The sequence below is a fragment of the Pezoporus occidentalis genome, unplaced genomic scaffold, assembly GCF_034315485.1.
Source record: "Pezoporus occidentalis ecotype Australia unplaced genomic scaffold, CSIRO_AGI_Poc_V1 ctg45, whole genome shotgun sequence".
NCBI classification, from domain to species: domain Eukaryota; kingdom Metazoa; phylum Chordata; class Aves; order Psittaciformes; family Psittacidae; genus Pezoporus; species Pezoporus occidentalis.
Window position 1 is genome coordinate 483,273 of NW_026915780.1, and position 13,137 is coordinate 496,409.

At 54.3% G+C, this 13,137-nt stretch overlaps 1 protein-coding gene across 2 annotated transcripts in view; it reads right to left on the reverse strand.

Annotated features, from left to right (window-relative positions):
- Positions 1-327: 327 nt before the first annotated feature.
- Positions 328-13,137, reverse strand: part of PWWP2B (PWWP domain containing 2B) — a 45,633-nt gene continuing 32,823 nt past the window's right edge. Inside the window, exon 3 of one of the 2 annotated variants that reach the window (XM_062635154.1) lies at positions 328-884. The gene's annotated coding sequence lies outside the window, so the exon portion shown is untranslated. Of the gene's footprint in view, positions 885-11,418; positions 11,588-13,137 lie in introns of those variants that run through there. The other variant, XM_062635156.1, reaches the window with a different exon arrangement.

A 13,137-nucleotide genomic window follows, 5' to 3' on the forward strand; every position in this document is an offset into this window, starting at 1 on the left:
ACAAGGGATGTAGGGACAGGCCAAGGGGAATGGCTTTAACCTGGCAGAGGGGAGACTGAGATGAGCTCTTAGGCAGAAGCTCTTCCCTGTGAGGGTGCTGAGGCGCTGGCACAGGGTGCCCAGAGAAGCTGTGGCTGCCCCATCCCTGGCAGTGCTCAAGGCCAGGTTGGACACAGGGGCTTGGAGCAAGCTGCTCTAGTGGAAGGGGTTCCTGCCCGTGGCAGGGGTTGGAGCTGGAGGAGCTTTGAGGTCCCTTCCAACACAAACCAATGGGATTTTATGATTCTTCCTTCTCACGAGTGTCAGAGAAGCATCAATACACAGACATTTGCTCAAATATGTGTCTTTTTATTCAGTGTTTTCAAAGTCAAGTCTCAAGCCCACATGCTTGTGGGATAAACTTCCCTAATGGATGAGTAAGTTCAATCCACAGCACAAAGCCAGCAGCAAGCAGGATGCTGAGAGCTTACCTGAAGTCTTGAAATTCTGAAACATTTTCTGACTTTGGGAAACAATTTGTGATCTTTACATTTTGGGGCAGACTTTGGTCAGTCACCAGCAGGTTTCAGGGGCAGAATCAGCTCTCGGAGCCTTTGCCTCCCAGTTCTACCTGTAGACTTTGAGACTTCATCCCTGAATTATCCCTGTGACCTCTGGAGCTCTGTTGGTTTGTCCATCTCTGAAGGTGAGGTGAATCTCTGCCTGGTTCCAGCAGCAGAACAACCCAAGGGAGGCTTGTGGTGATGCTCTCATCCATCCCGAGGCACTGCCAGGGGCTCTGCTGGGATGCCACTGGGATGCTCTGGCAGGACAGAGACGTGGCCCCTGCTGCAGGACATTGCACGGTTCCTCCAGGCATTGCACTGGCTCCTTTACTGCAGCAACTGGAACACAGACACAGGGGTTACACTGAACCACAGCGAGGTGACACTGAGCTACCTTCAGTGAACAGAACGTTTTGAAGCAATATGCACCAAGGACATCGAAACTGAGCAGTCAGTGTTTTCCAAATGCACACCCCAATTCCCCCAGTCAGCAACAGCGACACCGGGAACTGGAGGCCCCCAGTGCTTGATGGATGCAGCAGTGGCATTGGAGCAGGCTCGGGTGCTGGGGAATGCTGACGCTCACCGCTCCCTGTGTGTGCGAAGGGTTCATTTTGGATCAGGACACTTCCCCACTAACACCCTGGCAGAGCAGCGGGTCCCTGGTACTTTGTCATGTGGAAATGGGGCACTGCCATTAGGATTCCTGTGCTGCACTGGGAGTTGTGGTGTTCACAGGGATTTAATCTGTTCTTTGATGCCACAGGGATGATGCCACAGGTAACTCACACTTTGAAGCAGAGCGTGTCTGAGTTGGTTGTGAGCAGAAATTTGGCAGCTCTGAAGGTGTAGTTTAAATTGTTAAAGGACAACTCAAGGTGTCCCCAAACAATACAAGAGATCCACGCCAGGCCAGACACCGAGATCCGCAGTAGGGCAATGGATTTAAAACACAACCCCTGCAGGTGAAGGTGTCTGTGGTCTGTTCCCGTGCGGCCGTGGCGCTACTGTACAGGACCGCGTGCCTCTGCTGTGAGCATCAGAGAGGCCGAGGTACAGGCGGAGGGCAAGAGCCACCGAGGGCTGCAGCAGGAGAACACCAGCCACCTCCCCTGGGCAGTGCTCGTCTGCTCCTTCACACCACACAGCGGAGGTGAAGGGATTGAGGAGCATTTTATTCCTATTTAAACAAGAGATCTCATCGCCTGCTTCTAATGGGGTTCTGTTAATAACTGCAATTTGGAGTGGAAATAGAGACTCATTAAAATGTGCTAGAACGAAAAACCTGAGAACTTTCACATGGGGCTGCAGTGAGCAGCTCACTTGGGGTGAGCGGCGCCCCCGGGCCCGGCCCTGCATGGGGTCTGTCCCTGCAGGGTCTGCTGACTCTTCCTGTCCTCTCTCCTCCTCCACCACCGGCTGCAGCCGCGTCCTGGGGCGAGGGATGGTGCCCGTGGGACTCGGTGCCTGCAGAGCATCTCACCCGCCTCTGCCAGGGACCTGCAGGATGCAGAGCGGGAGGTGCGGGCCCGGGATGAGCTCCTGCTGGGACCAGCCCCGCACACAGACCAGCAGCACTCTTCCCAGCGCCGCTTTTCCCAGGCAGCTCCACTGAGTGCCTAAGTCAGGGCATCCCCCAGCAGGCTGGGAGAGGGATGGGGGTCCCTGCTGCGGGTCTGATCACCGCTGCTAATGCAAGTCTACCTGCTCGCGGGTAACACCCATCGACAAAGGGGACTCCTTCTGGGGATGGATGGGTGCTGGGTTTGCTTTTAATAGGATTTAATACCCACTCTTCCCCTTTTCCTTGAAGTAACACACAGCATCAGCCCCAAAGCATGTAAGTGACAGTATAAAGCCAAGTCAGCCCATCTATAACGTCTGGAAAACCAGACATTATGGAGAAAGCTGGAGGGTTTCACACCAGAGCTGGGCAAATCTCGTCACTCTCAGCTTGTCACTCACACAGAATCGGGTTTTACACATCAGACACGGCTCGTGTCACACAAACGTGCAATTCCCTTTGGGGCCGCTCCCCCGAGCTGACAGCGGGTGCTCCAGGAGAGCACACACATGCTGGTGTGCTGTGGTTACATGATTTCTGAGCACAGCTCCTGATGGGTGTGAAAGCTGGTAGCAAGGGGAACAGTTCAGATGACAACGCGCTGGCTTAGACTCCCCAGCCCCGGAACACAGCCAGGAAACGCTGCCTTAGTTTCCCTAAGAGTTGCTACACTTGCAGTCTCATTTCCCCACATGGTACACTTTGTCCCTGAATGTCAGTAAATACCGATAGCCTTTGTTTGGGACAGATGTACGCAGAGCCTGCAGCAAACCAGTCACTGCTTTTGCTGGAAGCAGATGTGGGAACTGGAAGCTTTCCACAGTGACTAATGGCAAGTGTGCTTGAGGCTGCACGTTAAACACAGCACACAGGAGCCTGTGGGCTCTCCTGTGCCTCCTCCCTTCTGCTGCTGGGATGTGCAAAACCAGTTTTTGACTTCCAGAAGCAGGGAGGAGCTGGCAGTGAAGCAGTTAAAGCGCTGGGACACACATGCCCAGCAAGTGCATGTCTATTCTCACAAGAGAGAGGCAATGCAAATACACCAGCACTGTTTACACAATAGAGAAGGGAGGGGAATATCTCTACTATCAGCCAGTGGGGTTTCCAGACAAAGAGGTCTTTTCTGTGGCAGTAATCCTCTTATGGCCCAGCCGTATAATTGACACTTCCCAATTACACGGGAGCTCAGGGCTGTTTCTTGTTGAGCTGGTTTTCAAGCCAGCGTGCCAGCTTTCCCCATTTTCCATTACTCCACACCTTACGTATTGCGAACAGCCCGTAGGAAATTACACACACTGCAATCAGGGCCTGTCCCCGCGGCTCCCCCCGCCCCGAGAATTCCTCTGCACTACTGAGGCATGAGCTCCTGCTCCGGGATCGGCTCTGGGCTCCCTGAGCCGGGATTTTCCACTTCCTCCCCGGCAGCTCTTGCTCAGTGACCTCGTTCTCCATGGTGTTCTCACCATCCCAGCCCTTCCAGGTGCTCCCAGGCAAACGCAGAGCCCTTGGAGCTGAGCATCCTCCCTGAGCATCCTCCCTGAGCATCCTCCCCGAGCATCCTCCCCGGCTGCACCAGGAGCAGGCAGTGTCCCAGGCTGGAGATGTTCTGGCAGGGCAGGGCACCGGTGGTGGCATCGGGTCCTGCCTCAGCCCCAGCCTCACTGACCAGCAAGGCAGGAAACAGATCAGAAACCACAAAAGCAACAACATGGGGATTTCTAAGGGGCAGCAGCTTCCAAAACCCTGCTTGTAGGGGTTGCATAGAACCGTAGAATCCCAGCCTGGTTTGTGTTGGAAGGGACCTCAAAGCTCATCCAGTCTCAACCCCTGCCACGGGCAGGGACCCCTTCCACTGGAGCAGCTTGCTCCAAGCCCCTGTGTCCAACCTGGCCTTGAGCACTGTCAGGGATGGGGCAGCCACAGCTTCTCTGGGCACCCTGTGCCAGCGCCTCAGCACCCTCACTCTTGCATGCGAAAGGGGTTAAAGCCAGTCAGGAACTGTGCACTGCAGGACTGCCAGGGGACAGCACCCTCCCTAACCCGTGTGTCTCAGGGAGCCCACAGTGATGGGCCAGCAGCATCCCAGGCCTGTGGCTGCAGGAGGCTGCAGTGCAAGGCGCTGCCCCGCAGCCGTGCGGTGCCCAAGTGAAGGAACCAGGCTTTGTGTCCCCCTGGCAATGTCCTGCTTCAGAAACAGAGACCGGGTTACAATGACCGGGGCAAAGGTGCAGCTCTGCCCCTGCCCTCCTGCTCCCGGGAGCTCACCCAGAGACCCGCACCCCTGCCCGGGTGCCTGCGCTGAGCACAGGGTGCTGCACGTGGCCATGCTGTGGGTGCTACGCTTGTGGCTTTGGGCTTTTCCAGTGTTTCAGGTGCACTTCTGTACTCCAAGAGGATGAAACAAGCAGATACGAAGGTATAAGCCTTTTTGCACTGTGTTAGGAGAGGGGTGCATCAGTGAGGGGGAAGCAGGGGACCCACCACACCTTTGGCTCTGCTGCTGCTCGTGTCCTGGTCTCGGTTGTTTCCCCAGCCTCTGGGGCAGTTGGAATGCAGAGGTCTGGACCCCGGGGATACAGGGCAGTGCACAGGCAGCTGCACCCTGCTCCTGCCCCAGCAAAGGGAGACCGTGCTCTGAGAGGGTGGAAACGCGCTTGTATCTGTGTGTGATACTGGTGGGTTAAACGCAGTCAATGCACTGAACTGAGAGAGAGCCCTCACAGATGTGCTGGGCTGAGAGCGGGCTGGAAACGAGCTCAGAATTGGCAAAAGCCACTGAAATGGCTGATTCACCCCGTTCCCAGCCCTGCACATGGAGCTGAGCTCTGCTTCACCAGGCACCGACACATGTTCCTCTATCAGCAGCAGGAATCAAGGGGCTGGTTCCTGCCGAAGGCACTGCGCTGCTCTGTGTGCAACAGGCCCCTGCTGCCTTAAGGAGCACGGGTTTATTTTTAGACCCATTTATAAACCTCTCAATTTAACCTCTCCTTGTTTAATCTGGTTTTCGCTCCCTTCTGACACTAGCAACAGGCAAAATAAAACTCAGGTTTAAAACCCAAACCCCAGTGGCTGTTACTGAGCGCAGCCAGAGCAAAGGCAGGCGCGGGGGGCACTATTTATAGCTCAGATAAACAGGGCAGAGGTTTTGCTTAATGAAAGGAAATGGAAAAACAGAGCTGAGGCACAGACCTTGGACACGTCGCCCCTTCCTGGGCTAGGGAATGCTGCAGGTTCCTGCTGACCCTGTCAGCCCTGGGATGGGGAGAGGGACCGGGTCCTTGCAGTGTGGCTGGGATGGGGATGTGGACCAGATGCTGCAGCCAGCGCTGGGCACCAGTTGGGGTCTCAGCTGTCGAGGACGTTTCTGGCTGCACACAAATGCTGATGTGAAGTTTGTTTCTGCCCTGCAGCCGGACGGGACAGGAACAGCGCGTCCTGCCCCAGCCTGCAGAGATTGCTGCTGCCTGACTCACGGGGCTCTCACCGGCACTGGGCAGGATGCTGGGGGCACTGTTTGGCCAGACCAGCAGGAACAAAGGTGCTGATTCAGAAAACAAAGCACAGCTCTGCTACCTCAACTCTGAACAGCCCTCAGTGCATCCGGCAGAACTGTTCCCGCTGAGCTTTCCAGGGAGAAGGAATACACAGCAAACACATCTTAGTCAGGGCTGAACCTCAGGCTCTCAGCCTCTCAAACAAGGGAGTCGGCACAGCATGGCATGCACAGCATGGCATAGCATGATACAGCACAGCACAGCATGGCACAGAACAGCATAGCATGGCACAGCATGGCACAGCACGGCACAGCATGGCACAGCACGGCACAGCATGGCACAGCACGGCACAGCATGGCACAGCACGGCACAGCACGGCTCCGGGCAGGGAACAGCTCTAGCTGACAATAAGCCATTTTCCCAGCCCACCTGAAGCCAGCATGAATGGAACCGCAGGGTTAATTCCTGAATTCCAGGCCCTGGGCGGTGCTAGTTCTTTCCTGCAGGTTTCTAATTTGACTTTTCTCTGCCTGAGACATCAAAGCTGAACCTCCAGAGTAGAACTTCCTCATCAGCAGAGAGGAAAGGAAATAACTTACTTAGTGGGAAGGATGCAGACGTACCAAGGGGAAACATTTCCATATTCTTTTTATAGCTACGAAAAACAACTTTAAAGAGAGTCCTCTAAGATCTATTTTTATTGCAAAGAAATGGAACTTTGGGGCCCTTCCTTGCAGTCCTCTTGTTATCTGTACCTATAGATGAGAACACCGAGGAGATGAGCTGAACTGCAGCATCTTTTCCATGTTCACAATACTTTACATTATTGATTGGAAGAGGAGGAAGGAAGCCAGGAAGAAACAAAGTGCTCATGAAGAGCACAAAGCCAACCCTTGGGTTTAACCTCCTGAGCACTGAGTCAGCCCTGCAGCTTCTATGGGGTCTGTGAACAGTTCTTGGCCTCCCAAATTCCAAAGCAATCCAGGTTCTGACCCCCAGGTTCCCATCGCTGTACACAGAACCCAGCCTGCAGAACCCAGCACAGTGTCGGCCAGAGGAGTCTCTGGTGGACACCACAACTGAATTGTACCATAAATGGTTCAAAGTGTGCACGCAGCAGATCTGTGTGAGACTGTTCCCTGCTCACCACCATCTGCCTCTCGCTGTGGACGTAGCAGTCCAGCCACTTGTTCCTGGGGCTTTCCACAGTTATCCAACAGCTCCTGCCTGCAGGAACAGCGGCTCCGGCGCCTGCCAGGACATTTCGGATGTGCTCCAGAACCTGAACTTTAGCACCAAGTAAAGCTCTCAACAGAACCACAGGAAAGACAAAATAAAAAGCCCTGGGGCTTACCCGAGGACAGAAGTGGAGCCAAGCAGCTCATTACTGCATTACCTCGCACCGGGGCCAGGCCGGATGCTGGAGCAGCATTCCCGTGGCTCCTTCCCCAGCTGGCCAGGGCACAAAGCAGTAAAATCCATCAAATCTGCTTCCATTTGCGAGAGGTCAGAGCGAGCCCGTTTTCCGCAGCTTTCTGCCCTGCTCTGCAGCCTCACAGTTTATCCAACCCATTTAAAAGGCTGCTGCTGCTTCAGAAGCTGTCCTGCTGCTGGGGCAGCCCTGGTGCGTTGGGCACTGTCTGGCACAGGGCTGTGGCTGTGCCGCCCTGCGGTGCCCATCCCCTAGAATCACAGCATCACCCAGGCTGGAAAAGCCCTCCAAGCTCCTCCAGTCCAACCCTTACCCCAGCACTGCCCAGGCCACCCCCAACCCATGGCACTGGGGCCTCGTCTCCACGCTGTGTGAACCCTTGCAGGGACGGTGCCTGCAGCCCTGCCCTGGGCAGCCTGTTCCAATGCCTGAGCACCCTCTGGGGCAGGAATTGTTCCTCAGCTCCATCTAAACCTGCCCTGGTGCAGCTCGAGGCCGTTTCCTCTTGTCCCATTCCTTGTTCCTTGGGAGCAGAGCCCAGCCCCTCCTGGCTCCATCCTCCTGTCAGGCACTTGCAGGGAGCCATCAGGTCCCCCCTGAGCCTTCTCTTCTCCAGACTGAACCCCCCAGGTCCCTCAGCCCTTCCCCATCAGACTCACAGATCCAGGATGATGCTCACAGGAAAGTCACACCATATTTAATAGAGAATAACACCATTTCCTCAGCAGGAGGTTTTCCTGCATAGCACTAGGTAGCTGAGCACAAAAAGGTGACTCCCATTCCTGCTTTTCTCCAGCAGTATCATCTCTGCTGCTTTTAATGGGCTTTGAGACCAATTTCTCCAAGAACCCTAAGCTTCCTTTGCTCTGCTGGCCAGGCTGGATGCTAATTCCAACCACCAAATGCAGCTGTATAAATTACACATTATTTAGTGACGCATAAGAATTGTTAATGGCGAGGGGTGGCTGAGGAAAAACTACACCTGAAAGCCTGCCAACTGGGAATGTCACAGGACACTCCCAGCACAAATCCGGAGGCCTGGAATGAATCCCAGCACCCTGGCTATGGCTGAGGGTGGGTGGCAGCGGGCTCAGGCCGAGTGCTGGGTGCAGGGTCCATCCATTCCATGGGGCAAATGCAGCAGCAACAGGGACCCTGCAGGGACTCCCAGGCTCCGTCCCTCCCACAGTCCCTGAGCACCGGGAGCACTCTTGGCTGGAGGCACAAGGAACGTGTCCCTGTTTATCTTAGGGAGGTTCATGACTCTCACCCTGACCTGCAGCAGTTACAGCGCTCGGTAACATGTCGGGGTGTCACCAAGTGCAAGGACTCGGTGCCACGTGGCTGCATGAGCTCAGTCTGTTTGATTTAGGGGCAGGCAGGGCAGGGCAGGGCTGGCTGGGAGGTTCTTGAATTCCCAACCCTCCCTTTTATTGACCAAAGCTTCCCAAAGGATCGCAGAGCTGGAACTTCCCACGTGTCCCTGGGTGTCCCTCACCATGGCACCGGGCAGCAGCAGCACAGCGCTGACGTAACCCAAGAAGCCGAAGAGCAGAGGGGCTGTGAGGTGCCCATTCAAACACCACCCCCTAAATTACTGTCTTTAAAGCGAGTGTCTCCACTGAGGTGACAAGGCTTGCTAAGGAACCCTTCCTTACAGGGTCTTACAATGCGCTTCCCTCCACAGCTCCTGCCCGGCTCGGAGCGAGCCCCGCGCAGTTCACTGGCTCCTGGGAAGGCATTTCCTAGGGAATGGGAAGCCAAACCTCTGTCCCAGCACTGCAAACAGCCCTGAGCTGCTGGAGCCACTGGGCCAGCCATGGCTGAGCATCACCAGGGGACAGGCCACGGGAGGCAGTGATGATAGCTGGGGATGCTGCAGAGGCCGTGCAAAGTGAGCAGCTGTGTTTGCATGGGGTGGGAGCACTCACTAACACAATTCTGCACTTTAACATCTGCTTCAAGCTCAGAAATGCTCTGACCCTGTAGCCTTGCCCCGTTTTCTCCTCTAGGAGAATGCTCTTCTCCTCTGGGACATGACATCCCACGCTCAATGGATTAGAAGGAAAGCAGCAGCCACACCATGGACCAGAAGAGCACATTTGCTTTGGTTTCACCTCAGCCTCACTTCCCAAAAGGAGTTTTGAAGCATCACAGGGATTTTTGGACATAACAAGCTATAATTTCCTATGTGCAGGTTGGGAATCTTTATAGCTGCTCAGGGAATAGGCTGCACTGCGGACAGAATAGGAGAGCAAATCCATGCTTTTTTGGTAACAAAACCAATGACTTCACTGGAGCTGCAGCACACCATCGCTTCCTCTGCTGGGAAAGCACTGCTCAGGCTCCAGCTACTTCCTGAGTAAGCAAAAATAAGCGTGTCCAGCACAGGAGCAGGCTCAGGACACGGGGAGGATGTTTCCTCCGTGTGGGTGCAGAGCCTGCTCCGGGATGCATTCAGCAGCACAGCAGCTCCCAGACAGTAAATACCCGGAGCTGAGTGACCAGGAATAACCAAGTTGGGGTTTCTCCTTCTTCTCTCTTCACTCACACCCAAAAGCAGGATTCCAGCTGTTCCCCCTGCTCTTTAACCTATGCTTTCACCAGGGATCAGCTGCATTTTCCAAGTGAGCCTGAGATCTGAGCTGCCTGGGCAAGAGATGACAATGAGCCCCAGCTCCTCCCATCCTGTCCTGCTCCCATCCCCTGCCTGTGCTGCTCCCATCCCCTGCTCATCATTTGAGCAAAGCCCCTGTGTCCAACCTGGCCTTGAACACTGCCAGGGATGGGGCAGCCACAGCTTCTCTGGGCACCCTGTGCCAGCGCCTCAGCACCCTCACAGGGAAGAGCTTCTGCCTAAGAGCTCATCTGCATCCACCCTCTGGCAGGTTAAAGCCATTAACAACTGGCTGGAGTCCGATAACCACAGATGCTATAAATGGACACAACATGATCCAGCCAAAGCTTCTCCTTTCATTCTAGCCACCCTATTTGTTTAAATCTTCCACATAAGTGAACTCCAGAGGGATGCGATATGCTGTGAGAAGAACATTTCTTCTCTCGGTTCTACATGTACCGACCTTCCCATTTGTACTTGGCCTCTTGAAAAACACAGCTGTTAATTACCATTATTATCACTGGCTCGTAGACAAAGTCCTCCGATTCAAGCACTGAATTTAACTGAGGCAGAGGAACTCAAAACCTTGGAAAACTACATGGAGGGTCTGCAGTGTGACTCGTCGTGACTTACACGAAAAATCTACCTAAAACCACGTTATATTCTCTTAGCTTCTTTTGATCTTTCAATCCAGTTGGCTTGTCCTCGGAATCAGCACCCCACAAAGACCACACAGTTTATTCTCTGTGTCCTAATGAAGAGTCTGTGAATAAAAATAGTTATCAAGACCTCCATCCAGGTGGAGAATTCTGTTCACGTTGTGTCTGCAGTGAAAGGTGAAGTACCACACACGTGCACATACACCAGAAATTCACCTCTGCAACGGTTAATCCTGTTCAGTGGTGGATTTACGCGCAAGGGAACTACAGGGGTGCTGTTGGTGTTATTGCCCAGTGCCGGCCCCAAGGACACAAAGCACATTTTTTGCCTATATTGTATTTGCAGCGCAGTAACAAAACCTGCCCTTGGGGTCTATCGTCAGTGAATGTTTGGCAGCACAAGTACTTTAGGTATCAAGGCCAGGTTGGACACAGGGGCTTGGAGCAAGCTGCTCTAGTGGGAGGTGTCCCTGCTTGCGGCAGGGGCTGGAACTCGAGGAGCTTCAAGGTCCCTTCCAGGGCCCAGGGTGGATTTGAGCGTGGGTCTGACGCTGGAATCACGAGGCTGGTGGTGGTGGTGCGGTCTGAGCCGCAGCTCAAGCCAGAGGGAGCCAGGAGGAGACGGCTGGGCTGGAGCCTGGAGCTCCCCTCTGCCGGGACCCTGGCACTCACCCCTCCGCTGTTCATGGGCTCCTCTTCCATGTGAGCTGCATTCAGAGCTCAGCACACAGGGGCTCCCCGCAGAGCGCGTCCCAACACACGAGTCCCGAAGGGAGCCTGGGGCGGTCACGCACGCTGCAGCGTATGGGACCTGCTGCCTTTCCCATCTGCTTCCACCATTTACCAGTACAGAAAACTCGCCATAAGGAAAGCAAGCACTGCAGCTCACATTGCCTGCGCTGCTGAGCGCGAGGGCTCCTCTGCCTTTTAGTGATAGAAAATCCCTTCTTTTGATGTCCTTTGAAAGTACGTGCTTTGAACTGCCGAGTTTTCCCTAACAGCGCTGCTGGGATCACGCTCCCACCAGCTGAGAAACAGCAGCTTTAGTTTCAGGCTGCAAGGGAAGCTTTCACTGCAAATCGATGAGCTTTAAGCAAGACATACCTGGAAACTATCTGGTAAAGATCAAGGTCTGCAGTCCCCTGAGGCTCCCCCCAAGCTTTCAGTGCTATCGTACACTTCAGATCTGCAGCATTTAGAAATAGCTGTTGCTGCCACTGAAAATACAAACCACAGCATTTGGGCATCATATCCACACAGCTAAATATAACACCTGATGGAAAACAGCAGCAAGGAAGGTGGTTATGGTGTGGGATAAAACCAGGAGACAAATAAACCCTGCCTGTGAATACACGAACAAGTAAACAGAAGGCGGCCCCTCTCCTTTCCCAGCTCTCCCAGGCTGATTCAGAACAGGTATTTCTGTGTGTGGCTGCGGAGCCTGCAGGGAAAACAAAGCCGCTCCCAAGCCAGTGCCTCTGCGGCGGGGACTGAGCCAGGCCCTGTGCCTGCCGTGCTGCCCCATCACTCGCTGCTGCTCCAGTCTCCATCGTGCGGCTCTGCTGATGGCGAAAGCAAACACATGGGACAAGGGGCTCTGAGTGACCCCCAGGGCCATGCCTAAGAGCTCATCTCAGTCTCCCCTCGGGCAGGTTAAAGCCATTCCCCTTGGCCTGTCCCTCCATCCCTTGTCCCAAGCCCCTCTCCAGCTTTCCTGCAGCCCCTTCAGGCACTGGAGCTGCTCTCAGGTCTCCCCTTCAGGAGCCTTCTCTTCTCCAGGCTGCCCCAGCCCAGCTCTCTCAGCCTGGCTCCAGAGCAGAGCTGCTCCAGCCCTCCCAACAGCTCCGTGGCCCCCTCTGGCCTCTCTCCACCAGGAATGGTGACTTTGTCACCCCCCTCTTGCTGAGCACAGACGGAGCAGGGCTCCAAAGCAGGAGCTGTTTCTCCTTGGGCTGCACTTTCAGAGCTGTCAAACCCTGCACAAAACCTTGCTCCTCCCAGCTGGTTTTAAGGCACCGCAGCACAATGGGTGCTAACAAAAGGCAAAGTGATCAAACAATGTGGCTATATATCCCTTCTGCTCAGCCTTCACCCCCTGTCACAATTACGGATGTGTTCTTGCACCGAGCTCCTGGGCAGACGAAACCTCAACGTTAATGGAAAAAAACAAGCTGGGAAGAAAGAAAAACAAAAGAAAGTAAAGAAACCCCGAACCCTGGAGATGCACCATCCAGAAGCCAAACAAGCACGTGCCCATTTCCATCCCAGTGTCAGCGCACTGCTCACACCCAAGCAGTGACAGCCCCAGGCCCCCAGACACAGCACACTGCAGCTCTGCTCGCTAGGAAAGGAAAACCACCTCCCTTGCAGAGCGGATGATAAGCCGCTGCTTGGCTTCATTCACACTAAGTGTTTAGGTTGCTGATGTGTAGAATTGTCTTTGGTTCCCCCACGGTTCCTTTTCTTAAGCCCAAGAAATGTGCTTATCAGTGCTGACACAGAGGACACCCAATGCACCAATTGCCAGGCCTGCATCACCTACCAGATCCAGTCCAATGGAGATCAACCCTTACAGCGGTTCTAATCTTCATGAAATTCTCCTTTAGTGACTCAAGGAACTAAAGAGAGTGGAATTCTCCCTTGGACACATCCCGACAAAGGTTTCCAGATTTCCAGGCCGAGCCAAAGCAGAAGCACAGGCCTTAATAGACAGCATGTTCCTGCTGGAAGGAAGCATTCAATGCAGTTGAGTTATCAGAGAATCTCACATCAGCTCTGATTTTAAATGTTAGCCATAAATTACAACCATATTTTCAAGCACAG